Raw genomic sequence first — 17,734 nt, 5'->3', positions numbered from 1 at the left:
ACTGGGGGTGCCGGAAACACTCCTGTCTGCCTACAAACGGCTGCAAAACACCTTGGCTGGGGAAACACACCTCTCAGGGATGGATAACTCTGGAGATCATGTCGATCTCCACTGAGTTAGGTAAATCTGCTTTTAGGTTTTTTGCAATTTTAAGGCTTTCTGAAGTTGGATGATTTGGTGCCTCTAGGTCAATTCCAAAAGCTGATTGAGGACATTTTTACTTTATTTTAAGAATGTGTTTGTTTTCTATGATTGTGTTTTGCATCTCGTGTATTGATGTGAATATTGATGTGTATAGTGATGTGTATTGATGTGTATGCAGGGCTCATCTGTGAAAGAGACCATGGTCTCAGCATAACTCCTTGTTCAAATAAAGGTAAAATAAAAACATTTAAATAAGCAGATAGAGCGCCACCTAGGGGAGAAGACCTGGAGGAAGTGAGAGACAGACAGACCCACTTTTCTGGGTTTTGGGGGGACTGATTAAATCTGAGACGTAGGAGCTGAGAGAGGAACGTCAGAACCCCAAAGTGTTTTTCAAACTGTAAAATCTACGATCTGAACACTAGAGGTGGAGGCTGATGAACCTGTGAAGTTTGTTACATGTTACCTTCCACAAAGATTCACACACACTGACTAACACACACATACAAGTGATGACATCTCTTGATCCAGTAACTCCTTCAGCGTATGTACACACTCTCACACACACTGACTAACACACATACACGAAAGTCCAAGTGATGATGACCTGCCTTCAACAAAATGATACTCTCACACTGACCAATAGCGATGGGGGAAAACATTGATACTAACATGTTGGGATATTCTTTTTGGACGATATATCGTATTGTTTTGACAATAAGTATCGTGATAATATTGTATCATGAGGTCCCTGGCAATTCCCAGCCCTACAGGATAACACATACAAACGCACATACACATACGTCTATTTCTCACAGCCAACGTCCAAGAGGTGATGACTGGCCTTCATGAGGTCAGAGCAGCCAGCAGGAGCAGCCAGCAGGAGATAGAGCTGAGGTGAGATCCACCCTCATCTGTGTCCTCAGGGGCTCCAGGTCTGCCGGTCGTTGAAGGAGCTGTCATGGACTTGACTGGACCGTCCTGCTGTGCATTTCTCACACCCCATCAATGTGATGAGAATTAGCTACTGCTACTGCTACTGCTACTGCTACTGCCACAGTCCCTTTGATAGGGAGGGGACAAGAGGAAACACAAAGATAATGACATGACAGTGTCCTGATCAACACTTTGCATTCAGCCATCATCCTTCCCATTGTCTTTACTCTGCCTTTTCTTCCCCTCCTTTATTCTGCCTGTTCTTCCCCTCCTTTATTCTGCCTGTTCTTCCCTTCCTTTATTCTGCCTGTTCTTCCCCTCCTTTATTCTGCCTGTTCTTCCCATCCTTTATTCTGCCTGTTCTTCCCCTCCTTTATTCTGCCTGTTCTTCCCCTCCTTTATTCTGCCTGTTCTTCCCCTCCTTTATTCTGCCTGTTCTTCCCCTCCTTTATTCTGCCTGTTCTTCCCCTCCTTTATTCTGCCTGTTCTTCCCCTCCTTTACTCTGCCTGTTCTTCCCCTCCTTTACTCTGCCTGTTCTTCCCCTCCTTTATTCTGTCTGTTCTTCCCCTCCTTTATTCTGCCTGTTCTTCCCCTCCTTTATTCTGCCTGTTCTTCCCCTCCTTTATTCTGCCTGTTCTTCACCACCTTTACTCTGCCTGTTCTTCCCCTCCTTTACTCTGCCTGTTCTTCCCCTCCTTTATTCTGCCTGTTCTTCCCCTCCTTTATTCTGCCTGTTCTTCCCCTCCTTTACTCTGCCTGTTCTTCCCCTCCTTTACTCTGCCTGTTCTTCCCCTCCTTTACTCTGCCTGTTCTTCCCCTCCTTTACTCTGCCTGTTCTTCCCCTCCTTTACTCTGCCTGTTCTTCCCCTCCTTTATTCTGCCTGTTCTTCCCCTCCTTTATTCTGCCTGTTCTTCCCCTCCTTTATTCTGCCTGTTCTTCCCCTCCTTTATTCTGCCTGTTCTTCCCCTCCTTTACTCTGCCTGTTCTTCCCCTCCTTTATTCTGCCTGTTCTTCCCCTCCTTTATTCTGCCTGTTCTTCCCCTCCTTTACTCTGCCTGTTCTTCCCCTCCTTTATTCTGCCTGTTCTTCCCCTCCTTTATTCTGCCTGTTCTTCCCCTCCTGTATTCTGCCTGTTCTTCCCCTCCTTTATTCTGCCTGTTCTTCCCCTCCTTTATTCTGCCTGTTCTTCCCATCCTTTATTCTGCCTGTTCTTCCCCTCCTTTATTCTGCCTGTTCTTCCCCTCCTTTACTCTGCCTGTTCTTCTTCCTTTTGTCGTTCATTCACTCTGGAAAAGGAGAAGGTGCTCTTTGTTCTGGGGAAAATAACACTATAGTATGTATGGATTTGGATTATTAAGCATTTGCACCTGTTTGTGACAGAGAGAATTCAACACGGTCGTTAGAACCACGAGGTTCTGAGAAGGACGAGGTCATCAGGGTAAGTGTAAATGAAGATTTGTTGGTGTTTTATCCCCCTTTCAGTCTGGGTTACAAACTTTACAACTGGTTCAAATACTGAGCAAATATTTCCACAAGACTGATAAATGACAGTGACTATTCTCACTGGCCCCTGGTTCTAGCTTCACTGAATCTGAATATGGGGTTGATCACAAAGATTGCTGCCACTCAGTCCACTGCATTTCCATTGTCGAGCCCCGAGGCATGGAGCCAGTAGTGAGGGTTTAGTGAAAGTGGCCAGAGATCCTGGCCCTGGGAGTGTGTCTGAGCTGGAGCAATGACACAGTGGAGGGTGACACACGGCACGGGCTGCAGACACAGGGTAACATCGCTTTTAGAAATGACTCCATTTCCTCTTTTTAATAACCACTTATGCTGTCATTTCCTGCCCCATCCATCATCATGAGAGACCACACCACACTGCTGCAAAACTCTGCACCGCACAAAACATGCAGTCATGTGCAGCCATGCTTGAGGTCAACTCTCAACACCAAAACACACCTGGTGTGTGTGTGTGTGTGTGTGTGTGTGTGTGTGTGTGTGTGTGTGTGTGTGTGTGTGTGCGTGCGTGCGTGCGTGCGTGCGTGCGTGCGTGCGTGCGGGCGTGCGTGTGCGTGTCTATGTACTCTGTTTAGCCTTGTGCGGCTGTGTGCTCTGTCTACACGTCTGTCGGTCTGTATTGTGTATGTGGTGTCCATCCATCCTGGCTCCTTGTTTGTCCTTGCATGTATCTGTCAGTGTGTATGAACCGTGCAGCCAGCCCAACCGTGTACTACAGTACAGTACAATACAGTAGAGTACAGTATAGCCTCCCTCTCCCTGTGTGCTATCCCTGGCCCAGACCTACCACTGTGGGCTAAAGTCAATTAGAATGCTGTTTATCAATAGCGGCCAAGCCAATCCACAAGAGAGCATGGGGAGAGGGGAGTACTGCAATCGCTCCAAAACACCAGTCTCTGATCTCGTTAAAGACTAATTGATGTTCTATGTTAACGAGCTTTACCTTAATTAATGGTATTAAAAAGAACAGGGAGTGGAATGTTGGGTGGTTTGGGTGGGTGGGATTTGGGTTAGTCTCTCTAATATTGTATAAAAGGGATGAATCAAAGGAAAAGAGAAAGAGGGGAAGGTGTGATGTGGGATTAGGAAGAAGAAATGGAAGGGATTGCAGGGAGAAGAAACAGGGGGATTGGATGAAGAAAAGAGAAAGAGGGGAAGGTGTGATGTGGGATTAGGAAGAAGAAATGGAAGGGATTGCAGGGAGAAGAAACAGGGGGATTGGATGAAGAAAAGAGAAAGAGGGGAAGGTGTGATGTGGGGTGAGGAAGAAGAAATGGAAGGGATTGCAGGGAGAAGAAACAGGGGGATTGGAGGAAGAAAAGAGAGACGCAAAGGAAAGGATAGAGAAGAGCTGTAAGGTGTTCTGTGAAAAAGTAGGAGAATCAATGAGGTGAAATTGATGAAGAGCGGAGAGGGAGAAAAAAGCAGACAAATGTTGACTCGATTCCTCTCATCTCTCCTCTCGCCCCCTCCAACTATGTCCCCTCTTGGATATTCATTTCCAGCTGACCCCTCCCCCTCTGACTCTCCTCCTCTACCTTCTCTTCCCCTCTCCCTCTCTCTGTTGTCTTTTCCCATCTTCACCTCCACCTTTATTTACACCTCCTGTCTCTCTCTCTCCTCACTTCACCTCTCTTCCCCAATCCTCTCTCCCTCTCTCCTCCTCCCCCTGTTCCCATATTCACAGCTGATACAGTAGAGCTCTCTGTGGGCAACAGTATGATAGAATGGTAGAGAGGGCGATGTATTGACACTGAAGGCAACGCATTACCACAACACATGCATTCCTCTGCTGCTGCAGTGTGTCTGTGCATGGTTGTGTGTGTGGAGGGGGGATTGGGCTCTTTCCTCTGTGTGTGTGTGTGTGTGTGTGTGTGTGTGTGTGTGTGTGTGTGTGTGTGTGTGTGTGTGTGTGTGTGTGTGTGTGTGTGTGTGTGTGTGTGTGTGTGTGTGTTTGTGTGTTGTGCAGATGAGCATGTACACCAAGTTTAAGTTGCACAAACATAACATAAAGGAATAATGATAACATAGTCCATGGGAATGGATACCAGCTTGACAATCTAAATAAGTGGAAACTGCTCTTATCAGAACCAACATCTAGACTACTACAAATACACACACGTGAATGTAGGCCTATAGTGAAAACGCTGTTTTCCATCAACATAATGCAACACTTGGACAGCGCATCCCAATGAGTTTGAGTTTGATATGGCAACCAGAAACACTGCAGCACATCTGTGATATGCAACACCATCTCTCATACAGGTCAGATACTCTCTCGCCACTCTGGCTACAGAGCTCCAGCTCTAGTTTCCGGTTCTGGCCTTAAATTTGGGCCTTAATTTATGTTTACCTTAGCTATAGTCCATTAATAAAGTCATGCTAGGAACAAAAGTTATTTATGGAGCAAAAAGGATAGAAACACGAGGATGTAAATTTACAAATCTACCAAGACAACAACTGAACTCACACTCAGCTAAAAAACGTAATATTTCCACTGCCGTTGGTAATTTAGTCAAGTAACAGTGTTTGAGTACAAATACATTGGTGAAAATAAGGAGAATGACAGGCGTTGTACCACTACTGTACCTCAACATGCAGTGGTCTTAACGTATTCTCCATCCTAGCGTGTTGTACCTCGACATGCAGTGGTCTTAACGTATTCTCCATCCTAGCGTGCTGTACCTCGGCATGCAGTGGTCTTAACGTATTCTCCATCCTAGCGTGTTGTACCTCGGCATGCAGTGGTCTTAACGTATTCTCCATCCTAGCGTGCTGTACCTCGACATGCAGTGGTCTTAACGTATTCTCCATCCTAGCGTGCTGTACCTCGGTATGCAGCGGTCTTAACGTATTCTCCATCCTAGCGTGCTGTACCTCGACATGCAGTGGTCTTAACGTATTCTCCATCCTAGCGTGCTGTACCTCGGCATGCAGTGGTCTTAACGTATTCCCCATCCTAGCATGCCGTGCAGAGATATAAATAGATTGAGTGAAGATTGATCGACAATCTTACTGAAAGCTGTAGCTAAGATAAAGACGGTGGGTAGACACACACACACACACACACAAAAACAACAAACATACACAGTAGCCTAAGCATACCTTGCAAAATGAACATCAATAGATATGACCACTTCAATTGATGAATCTGCAGGCATTCGTGCAAGTACCAGAAAACTGCTGAACAAGTATGTGTGTGTGCGTGTGTCTGAATGTGGAGGTTTTTCAAAAGGTATCTATATAACCTACGAATATGCAAGATAGACTATGCGTTGAGGGGTATAAGAGCTCGTGAGTGTTCACGCGCAGCAATGACAGAGGGGTCAAAGCTCCGCGTGCCGGCCGTTTCCACCTCTCCATCCATCTTTCCATTATAAGCGGTTCTACAGATGCCGACACCCGCACCCCCTATTCCCGTCTCAATGACGCGTAGCAGGCTTTCGCTTCCCTAACCACAATGAATCTAACTAGGAGAAAAAACTAACAAAATACCTCCGCACGTCGAATTCATAAAAATACATGCACTTACTGTTTTTCATGAGCCTTTCCCCCCTCGCTCCCTTCGTCCCTCCATTCTTTTCACATCCTTCCCTTTTGAGGTATCCGTTTGCGTGTTTCCCCCCTGAAAATATATATCTAAATATATATTCTACATGTATTCAATTTTTAGATCTCTCTCTCTACCTCTCTCCCTCCCTCTCTCCCCTCTCTCTCTTTCTCTCTCTCTCTCTTTCCCTGTTCTTTTGTTAAAATTCAGTATATGCGCCTGGTCACCTAGCAACCATCAACCTCTCTCTCTATCCCTCCCTCACTCTCTCTCTCCATCACTGGCGACACGTGTTGAATGCTAAACTTAGCGGTGTGGAATAATATTAATAAAGGGGTGGTCGCTCTATAACTCTCCCTCTCTGCCTCTCTCTCTTTCACTCTCACGCTTTGGCTATCATAATGCAATATAAATATTTACTAGAACCACTCAACCCTCTTATTGCACCCCCTCCCTCCGCATTTCTCCCCTCCCTCCCCCTCTCTCCCTCTCTCTCCTCCCCTCCGGTCCTGCCATTCTCCTGGCTCCTATCGCTTTCTGCTTCTCCAAGCAAAACGGAGGCGCACCTCGCCACTGTCTGCGAAAGAGCACATGTGAGTGTCATTCTGTTCCGTGGATGGAAAGACCTGACATGAGTGTGTGTGTGTGTGTGTGTGAGAGAGAGAGAGAGAGAGAGAGAGAGAGAGAGGGGGGATGGGGGGAATGTGTGTTTTACTGTGTATGGTTGTATGCAATCTTGCCTAATTTGGACGAATGTGCTGCGTTAGTGCATAGTCTACGTGTGAGATGATAGCATAGCATAGTGAATCAGTTTGCACCCTGGTAGATGGAAACAGTGGAAGCTGCTGAGGCTGGTAATAATGGCTGGAATGGAATAAATGGAATGGCATCAAACACATGGTAAACTTTTGTTTAATGTTGTTAATACCTTTCCACCTATTCAGCTCCAGCCATTCCACAAGCCCATCCTCCCCAATTAAGGTGCCGCCAACCTCATGTGGATGAAAGACCGGGTCAACAAAAATCACTCAAATTAGTATGATATGTTTTGTTTAGTGTGTCCATTATCCATTTTGAATGATATGTTATGAATTACAATTCATAATTTTTGTTCACCTTTATTTAAACCAGGTAGGCTAGTTGAGAACAAGTTCTCATTTGCAACTGCGACCTGGACATAGGATAGGATATGTTATAGGATATGTTATCATAGGATATGTTAGCTAAGTAGGTGGCTAACGCTAATGTTAACTTTAGCTAGGTGGCTAACATTAGCTTGGCTAGGGATTAGGGGTTAGGAGTTAAGGTTAGGGGAAGGGTTAGCTAACATGCTAAGTAGTTGCAAAGTAGTGAAAAAGTAGTAATTAGTTGCAAAGTTGTTAATTAGTTAAAATGCTAAAGTTGTCTGTGATGAGAGTAAAACACGCAGCATTTGGGTTGCTAGACCCATCCACCCTGACCAACCAACCTCCTTTTGTTTTTGCATTTAGTAACCTTCCATCTTATGTACTGTAACCATGCCAAACTAAACATATGCTGTACTAATTTGAGTGTCCCAGATTTTCATCCACTATGTTACGTCTAGTCTAAAATCAAATCAAATCAGATTTTATTGGTCACATGCAGATGTTATTGTGAGTGTAGCAAAATGCTTGTGCTTCTAGTTCCAACAGTGCAGCAATATTAACAAGTAATCGAACAATTCCACAACAACTACCTAATACACACAAATCTAAGCCTAGTGGTTAGAGCGTTTGACTAGTAACCAAAAGGTTGCAAGTTCAAATCCCCGAGCTGACAACGTACAAATCTGTTGTTCTGCCCCTGAACAAGGCAGTTAACCCACTGTTCCTAGGCTGTCATTGAAAATAAGAATTTGTTCTTAACTGACTTGCCGAGTTAAATAAAGGTAAAATAAATAAATAAGAATATGTACATATAAATATATGGATGAGCAATGACCGAGTGGCATTGATGCAAATTATATTATAAAATACAGTATATACATATGAGATGAGTAATGCATATAATGTAAACATCATTATTAAAGTGGCATTAATAAAGTGACTAGTGATCCATTTGTTAGAGTGGCCAATGATGTCAAGTCTGTATGTAGGCAGCAGCCTCTCTGTGTTAGTGATGGCTATTTAACACAGTCTGATTGCCTTGAGATAGAAGCAGTTTTGTAGTCTCTCGGTCCCAGCTTTGATGCACCTGTACTGACCTCACCTTCTGGATGGTAGCGGGGTGAAAAGGCAGTGGCGTGGGTGGTTGTTGTCCTTGATGATCTTTTTGGCCTTCCTGTGGCATCGGGTGCTGTAGGTGTCCTAGATGGCAGGTAGTTTAACCCCAGTGATGCGTTGTGCACACCGCACCACCCTCTGGAGCGCCCTGTGGTTGTGGGCGGTGCAGTTGCCGTACCAGGCGGTGATACAGCCCGACAGGATACTCTCAATTGTGCATATGTAAAGGTTTGTGAGGGTTTTAGATGACAAGCCAAATTTCTTTAGCCTCCTGAGGTTGAAGAGGCGCTGTTGCATCTTTTTCACCACACTGTCAGTTTGTCCATGATGTGTACGCTGAGGAATTTAAAACTTTCCACCTTCTCCACTGCTGTCCCGTGGATGTGGATAGGGGGGTGCTCCCTCTGCTGTTTGCTGAAGTCCACAATCATCTCCTTTGTTTTGTTGACTTTGAGGGAGAGGTTGTTTTCCTGACAAAACACTCTGAGTGCCCTCACCTCCTCTCTATAGGCTGTCTCGTCGTTGTTGGTGATCAAGCCACCTACTGTTGTGTCGTCTGCAAACTTGATGATCGAGTTTGAGGCGTGCTTGGCCACGCAGTCATGGGTGAATAGGGACTACAGGAGGGGGCTGAGCACGCACCCTTGTGGGGCACCAGTGTTGAGGATCAGCGAAGTTGTTTCCTACCTTCACCACCTGGGGCGGCCCGTCAGGAAGTCCAGGACGCAATCGCACAGTGCGGGGTTGAGATTCAGGGCCTCAAGATTAATGGTGAGCTTGGAGGGTACTATGGTGTTGAATGCTGAGCTGTAGTCAATGAACAGCATTCTTACATAGATATTCCTCCTGTCCAGATGGGAAAGAGCAGTGTGCAGTGTGATGGTGATTGCATCGTCTGTAGACCTATTGGGGCGGTATGCAAATTGCAGTGGGTCTAGAGTGGCAGGTAAGGTGGAGATGATATGATCCATGACTAGTCTCTCAAAGCACTTCATGAAGTGAGTTCTTCGGGGCGATAGTCATTCAGGTCAGTTACCTTTGCCTTCTTGGGTACAGGAATAATGGTGGCCATCTTGAAGCAGGTGGGGACAGCAGACTGGGATAGGGAGAGATTGAATATGTCCATAAACACACCAGCCAGCTGGTCTGCGCATGCTCTGAGGACGTGGTTAGGGATGCCGTCTGGGTGGGCAGCATTGTGAGGGTTAACACGTTTAAATGTCTTACGTCGGCCACGGAGAAGGAGAGCCCACAGTCCTTGGTAGCGGGCCCTGTCGTTGGCACTGTATTATCCTCAAAGCAGGCAAAGAAGGTGTTTCGTTTCGAAAGCAAGATGTCGGTGTCCGGGCTGGGGTATCCAGTAGACGACCAATCTGGCCGCTGTCCGGGCTGGGGTAGCCAGTAGAAAGACCAGTCTGGTCGGTGTCCGGGCTGGGTTATCCAGTAGAAAGACCAGTCTGGTCGCTGTCCGGGCTGGGGTATCCAGTAGAAAGACCAGTCTGGTCGTTGTCCGGGCTGGGGTATCCAGTAGAGAGACCAGTCTGGTCATTGTCCGGGCTGGGGTATCCAGTAGAGAGACCAGTCTGGTCATTGTCCGGGCTGAGGTATCCAGTAGAGAGACCAGTCTGGTCGTTATCTGGGCTGAGGTATCCAGTAGAAAGACCAGTCTGGTCATTATCTGGGCTGGGGTATCCAGTAGAAAGACCAGTCTGGTCGTTGTCCGGGCTGGGGTATCCAGTAGAGAGACCAGTCTGGTCATTGTCCGGGCTGAGGTATCCAGTAGAGAGACCAGTCTGGTCATTGTCCGGGCTGGGGTATCCAGTAGAAAGACCAGTCTGGTCATTGTCCGGGCTGGGGTATCCAGTAGAAAGACCAGTCTGGTCTTTGCATCTTTTATCAATTATTCTGGAAATGATCTGTATTGTTTAAAAATACCATTCATACATATTTTTTAAATACATTTTTCAGATTAAATAACAAAAATATTTTCTACATTAGTTCTCTCTCACACACACACACACACACACACACACACACACACACACACACACACACACACACACACACACACACACACAAACTACAAACACACACACACAGCAAAGTGTTAGCTAATGTTTATAATGATGTTTATTTGACTGAGATAGAGGAAGTGGAGTTTGAGATTGGGAGTGTTCCTCTTCTTCTCTTTCACTATCCCTCTCTTCCTCCTTTCCTCCATGCTTATCTTTGTTGGTGTGTAAACTCTGCTCGGCTCTTCTTGAACTGCACTGTTGGTTAAAACCTCTAGTGACTCCCCATCCCGCATGAGGGAGCGTAATCATCGACTGACACTAATTAGCATAACGCAACGAATATAAATATTGCTAGAAAATATTCCTATTCATGAAAATCACAAGTGAAATATATTGAGACACAGCTTAGCCTTTTGTTAATCACCCTGTCATCTCAGATTTTCAAAATATGCTTTACATCCAAAGCTAGACAAGCATTTGTGTAAGTTTATCAATAGCCTAGCATAGCATTTTGTCCAGCTAGCAGCAGGTAACTTGGTCACGGAAATCCGAAAAGCAATCAAATTAAATCGTTTACCTTTGATGAGCTTCGGATGTTTTCACTCACGAGACTCCCAGTTAGATAGCCAATGTTCCTTTTTTCCCAAAATATTATTTTTGTAGGCGAAATAGCTCCGTTTGTTCTTCACGTTTGGCTGAGAAATCGCCCAGAAATTGCAGTCACAAAAATGCTGAAAAATATTCCAAATTAGCTCCATAATATCTACAGAAAGATGGCAAACGTTGTTTATAATCAATCCTCAAGGTGTTTTTCAAATATCTATTCGATAATATATCCACCGGGACAATTGGTTTTTCAGTAGGACGGATTGGAATAATGGCTACCTCTGTATTTTATGCGAGAATCACTCTGGGAGCATCAGGTGACCACATGCCCAATGTAGCCGCTTACGGGTATTCTTCAACATAAATGCATAAAACTACGTCACAATGCTGTAGACCCCTTGGGGAATACGGAGAAAAAGTAATCTGGTTGATAGCCCATTCACTGCTCAATAGGGACTCATTGGAACGCAGCGCTTTCAAAACATGAGGCACTTCCGGATTGGATTTTTCTCAGGCTTTCGCCTGCAATTTCAGTTCTGTTATAGTCACAGACAATATTTTTACAGTTTTGGAAACTTTAGAGTGTTTTCTATCCTAAGCTGTCAATTATATGCATATTCTAGCATCTTGTCCTGACAAAATATCCCGTTTAGTACGGGAACGTTATTTTTCCAAAAATGAAAATACTGCCCCCTAGTCACTTTAGGGCTTGCAAGTAAGCATTTCACTGTAAAGTCTACCCTTGTTGTATTCGGCGCATGTGACAAATAAAGTTTGATTTGATCAATAAATCCATACATGACCATGGATCATTAGTGAGGCCTGCACCACGCTACTATGTAAATTATCATATGATTGGAGTTAACATTGAGGAGCGCTCCAGATTGATTTACATAAAAAACACACACACACACACATACACACCAGCCAGGTCACACCAGATCGACTTCAGTATTCAACGTTGTCCAGGTCCCCAGGATGTTGGGAGATGCCTTCAACACCATCCACTAGGGTCAACGTGAGCGCCTATTAGCATCTAGCTAGCAACTTGCTAGGGTGTTGTGGATGGGGATAGAGGATGGGTTTAAACCGTGTGCTCTGGCTTCGAGGATTGTGGGTTCAATCCCAGTTCTAAGCACTTGTTTTTATTTTTTCTGTTTTAACCCTATCACAAACGTTAACCCTTACCTTAACACTAGAACAGCTGGGCCTCGAGGGACCCCCTTTGAGCTGATGAGCAGTCATTCTGACTGTAACAACAGTGTAATTAATACCTTTCATATATGCTATCGCAAAAATAATGTGGGATTAGGTTACATTAGAATACAAAAAAATATATATTTCAACTAACACAATAGCATTTTCATTAGTTTATGTTACTGTAGGCTATTTGTTAAAAAAAATAAAACACTGAAAACACAAAAATTAAAGTTGTTATGACAACTAGGAAACAGAATGCGGTGACGGATTCTTTTTAGAATGACCAAAAAATCTATATATACCCCAACCACCAAGACGCACGTTCAGCAAGACGCGTGGTCAAATACTGAAAACAACAGTAGCCTAAACATCATAAGCGCAAAGTGTGCTGGATAAATAGTGAAGATCAGCACAAAAACAATAATGGCATTATAAAGAAGATGTGTTAATTAATATGACAGCAGTCAAAAATAGTTGATTATTGTCAGCTCGTGCTTACGTGGTGTGTGTCTTCACACAGTGGTATCAACTGGAGCATGTCCATGTCACATGTGTTGCCGATGTTGGTTCTGCTAGAGATGTAGGGCCCGCTCTCTCAGTGATGACATTTTGGGCTTATAATCGGCCAGTAGCATTGTCACTGGCTTGTTTTATCCAGATGTTGCCTTCCCTTCCTCTCTCCTCTCTTTGTTTCATTTGGTGGCTGCACGGGCACCTGCTCACTGCGCACCGATCTGGCTTTTTTGCGCTTAGGCCTCAGGGATGTAGGTTCAGGCTGAGGCTCAGAATCAGAAGATTCATTTTTTCCACACCATCTGAGTCGTTTCCACTCAGATTTTGTAGCAACGCTAACGTAGCATGTGCATCGATTAGTTTTGGTCTTCTTACAATAGTAAATTACGCACGCTCTCACTGTGTACTAGGTCAGAGAAGACTGATAAGACTGCTTGGATTCGGTGGACTCAAATAGGGTACATACCATTTTGAGATTATAATTAGAGTAGATCAATACAATAGAATGGCCAGTATAGTTTAGGCTCAGTTTCGAAGCAATTATGTGGGGGATTATCAACTGCACGGCACCTTCCACTGTAAGGGAGCAGGCCCGACTGTCGGGACAAGGAGGGGAGCAGGCCCTACTGTCGGGACAAGGAGGGGAGCAGGCCTTACTGTCCGGACAAGGAGGGGAGCATGTCCTACTGTCGGGACAAGGAGGGGAGCAGGCCCTACTGTCGGGACAAGGAGGGGAGCAGGCCCTACTGTCGGGACAAGGAGGGGAGCAGGCCTTACTGTCAGGACAAGGAGGGGAGCATGTCCTACTGTCGGGACAAGGAGGGGAGCAGGCCCTACTGTCGGGACAAGGGGGGGAGCAGGCCCTACTGTCGGGACAAGGAGGGGAGCAGGCCCTACTGTCGGGACAAGGAGGGGAGCAGGCCTTACTGTCAGGACAAGGAGGGGAGCATGTCCTACTGTCGGGACAAGGAGGGGAGCAGGCCCTACTGTCGGGACAAGGGGGGCAGCAGGCCCTACTGTCAGGACAAGGAGGGGAGCATGCCCTACTGTCGGGACGAGGAGGGGAGCAGGCCCTACTGTTGGGACAAGGGGGGCAGCAGGCCCTACTGTCGGAACAAGGAGAGGAGCAGGCCCTACTGTCAGGAGAAGGAGAGGAGCAGGCCCTACTCTCAGGAGAAGGAGAGGAGCAGGCCCTACTCTCAGGAGAAGGAGGGGAGCAGGCCCTACTGCCAGGAGAAAGAGGGGAGCAGGCCTTCCTGTCAGAAGAAGGAGGGGAGCAGGCCCTATGTTCGGGACAATTAGGGGCAATGGGGGGAAACCATTCAAAAAATGACATGCACTCCTAAAACTGGTTATATCTCCAGTTCTGTTTGTGATATTAAGATTCTAACAACAACAGTGTGTTATAAAGACTTATTTAGGAAAAGTCAAGTACGGAGGGGGCAGGACTTTAAAAAACAGAGGAGTAATACTTTTTTTAAAATTGAATAGGAGTCCAAATGACTGTTTGAGCGGTTCTAGTGTTAATCAGCCACAATTAATGCCTAAACTTAGCCGTAAAAATGTGACGTTTATACACACAAGTTTGATGGACATGTAGATGTCTCTGTTCTTTCTCATTTAACATTCATCAATATCTGTGTGTGTGTGTTTGTGTGTGTGTGTGTGTGTGTGTAACCATTTGGGGTGGACACACAGCAGACCTTAGGGCAACTAGTGGAAGTTATTTTTCTCTCCTGTACCAATCCCAGCCATTAGGACTGTAGGAGAAAGTCACCCCTAGACACTGTTCTAAGCTCAGTTGCATTTACCCTCCCTAGTGCCATATGGTTAGGATTTGGAACGGTAACTGATCCTAGATCTGTGCCTACAGGCAGCTCACATCCCAGTCATTAGCAGGACGATGAAGTCACCCCTATACACTGGTATATGGTCAGTCGTACATTTCCTTCCCTAATGGTTAAAGGTTACGATAAGGTTATGGCAAGCTGATCCTAGATATGTGCCTAGAGGCTCTGTGCAGTCATTATTCCCCAGATGGCAGAGACAGATAGACAGTGAGGACCCATTGTTTCTGAGGTATATGATGTGGGATGAGGATCCATATCAGGCTCAGTGGTGTGTTGCGAGACAGTGCTACTATAGTGGTATTAATAATAGACCAGATACATATCAGCCCCTGGTTTCTCTCATACAGTACAGGTGAACCTCCTCAACCAGAGAACTTGTCACATTCCTCCTGTTATCTTATGAACCAGAGAACTTGTCACGTTCCTCCTGTTATCTTATGAACCTACTCAACCAGAGAACTTGTCACATTCCTCCTGTTATCTTATGAACCTCCTCAACCAGAGAACTTGTCACATTCCTCCTGTTATCTTATGAACCTCCTCAACCAGAGAACTTGTCACATTCCTCCTGTTATCTTATGAACCTCCTCAACCAGAGAACTTGTCACATTCCTCCTGTTATCTTATGAACCAGATAACTTGTCACATTCCTCCTGTTATCTTATGAACCTCCTCAACCAGAGAACTTGTCACATTCCTCCTGTTATCTTATGAACCTCCTCAACTAGAGAACTTGTCACGTTCCTCCTGTTATCTTATGAACCAGAGAACTTGTCACATTCCTCCTGTTATCTTATGAACCAGAAAACTTGTCACATTCCTCTTGTTATCTTGTGAACCTCCTCAACCAGAGAACTTGTCACATTCCTCCTGTTATCTTATGAACCTCCTCAACCAGAGAACTTGTCACATTCCTCCTGTTATCTTATGAACCTCCTCAACCAGAGAACTTGTCCCGTTCCTCCTGTTATCTTATGAACCACCTCAACCAGAGAACTTGTCACATTCCTCCTGTTATCTTATGAATCTCCTCAACCAGAGAACTTGTCACATTCCTCCTGTTATCTTATGAACCAGAGAACTTGTCACATTCCTCCTGTTATCTTATGAACCTCCTCAACTAGAGAACTTGTCACGTTCCTCCTGTTATCTTATGAACCAGAGAACTTGTCACATTCCTCCTGTTATCTTATGAACCTCCTCAACCAGAGAACTTGTCACATTCCTCCTGTTATCTTATGAACCTCCTCAACCAGAGAACTTGTCACATTCCTCCTGTTATCTTATGAACCTCCTCAACCAGAGAACTTGTCACATTCCTCCTGTTATCTTATGAACCAGATAACTTGTCACATTCCTCCTGTTATCTTATGAACCTCCTCAACCAGAGAACTTGTCACATTCCTCCTGTTATCTTATGAACCTCCTCAACTAGAGAACTTGTCACGTTCCTCCTGTTATCTTATGAACCAGAGAACTTGTCACATTCCTCCTGTTATCTTATGAACCAGAAAACTTGTCACATTCCTCTTGTTATCTTGTGAACCTCCTCAACCAGAGAACTTGTCACATTCCTCCTGTTATCTTATGAACCTCCTCAACCAGAGAAGTTGTCACATTCCTCCTGTTATCTTATGAACCTCCTCAACCAGAGAACTTGTCCCGTTCCTCCTGTTATCTTATGAACCACCTCAACCAGAGAACTTGTCACATTCCTCCTGTTATCTTATGAACCTCCTCAACTAGAGAACTTGTCACGTTCCTCCTGTTATCTTATGAACCAGAGAACTTGTCACATTCCTCCTGTTATCTTATGAACCAGAAAACTTGTCACATTCCTCTTGTTATCTTGTGAACCTCCTCAACCAGAGAACTTGTCACATTCCTCCTGTTATCTTATGAACCTCCTCAACCAGAGAACCTGTCACATTCCTCCTGTTATCTTATGAACCAGAGAACTTGTCACATTCCTCCTGTTATCTTATGAACCTCCTCAACCAGAGAACTTGTCACGTTCCTCCTGTTATCTTATGAACCTCCTCAACCAGAGAACTTGTCACGTTCCTCCTGTTATCTTATGAACCTTCTCAACCAGAGAACTTGTCACGTTCCTCCTGTTATCTTATGAACCTCCTCAACCAGAGAACCTGTCACATTCCTCCTGTTATCTTATGAACCAGAGAACTTGTCACATTCCTCCTGTTATCTTATGAACCTCCTCAACCAGAGAACTTGTCACGTTCCTCCTGTTATCTTATGAACCTCCTCAACCAGAGAACTTGTCACGTTCCTCCTGTTATCTTATGAACCTCCTCAACCAGAGAACTTGTCACGTTCCTCCTGTTATCTTATGAACCTCCTCAACCAGAGAACTTGTCCCGTTCCTCCTGTTATCTTATGAACCTCCTCAACCAGAGAACTTGTCACGTTCCTCCTGTTATCTTATGAACCTCCTCAACCAGAGAACTTGTCACGTTCCTCCTGTTATCTTATGAACCCCTCTCTCTCTCTTATGCCCTCTGAGATGTTTATGAGGCATGTGGTGGTGTGCATTCTACCATTTATTATTAGTGGCAGCATGTGTAGTATAGCCTTTTGTGTATTGTACAGTATAGGCTATAAGTACCGTATGAATGTTAATCTGGAGAAGTACTATATGTGTTCCTATGCAGGGTTGTGGGTGTGCATTTGTGACAGGATTATGTTTGCATGTGCACATTACACATACTGTACATTATTTTGCTGAGTGTGTGTGTGTGTGTGTGTTTGTGTGTGTGTGTGTGTGTGTGTGTGTGTGTGTGTGTGTGTGTGTGTGTGTGTGTGTGTGTGTGTGTGTGTGTGTGTGTGTGTGTGTGTGTGTGTGTGTGTGTGTGTGTCTGGGAGGGTAGATCTTTGGTGTCTGTCCTAATCTGATGTGACTGGGTTCCCCCCTATCTCTGTTTACGCATCTGTTTAGCTCTGAGCTAATAATCAAACACCAGGCTACACACACACACACACACACACACACACACACACACACACACACACATACACACACCAGATTTGATTCGATTTTGATATAACCAGTTTTTTATTTCTTCTGAAAACAATCATTTAAAAGTCTGTTAATTACATAGCTGTAATAAGAGAGAGAGATGGTTCATAATTTCAGATT

The sequence above is a fragment of the Oncorhynchus mykiss genome, chromosome 3, assembly GCF_057628025.1.
Source record: "Oncorhynchus mykiss isolate SJ-2025 chromosome 3, ASM5762802v1, whole genome shotgun sequence".
NCBI lineage: Eukaryota > Metazoa > Chordata > Actinopteri > Salmoniformes > Salmonidae > Oncorhynchus > Oncorhynchus mykiss.
The sequence above is the reverse complement of the archived record's forward strand: the minus strand, read 5'-3'. Positions refer to the sequence as shown.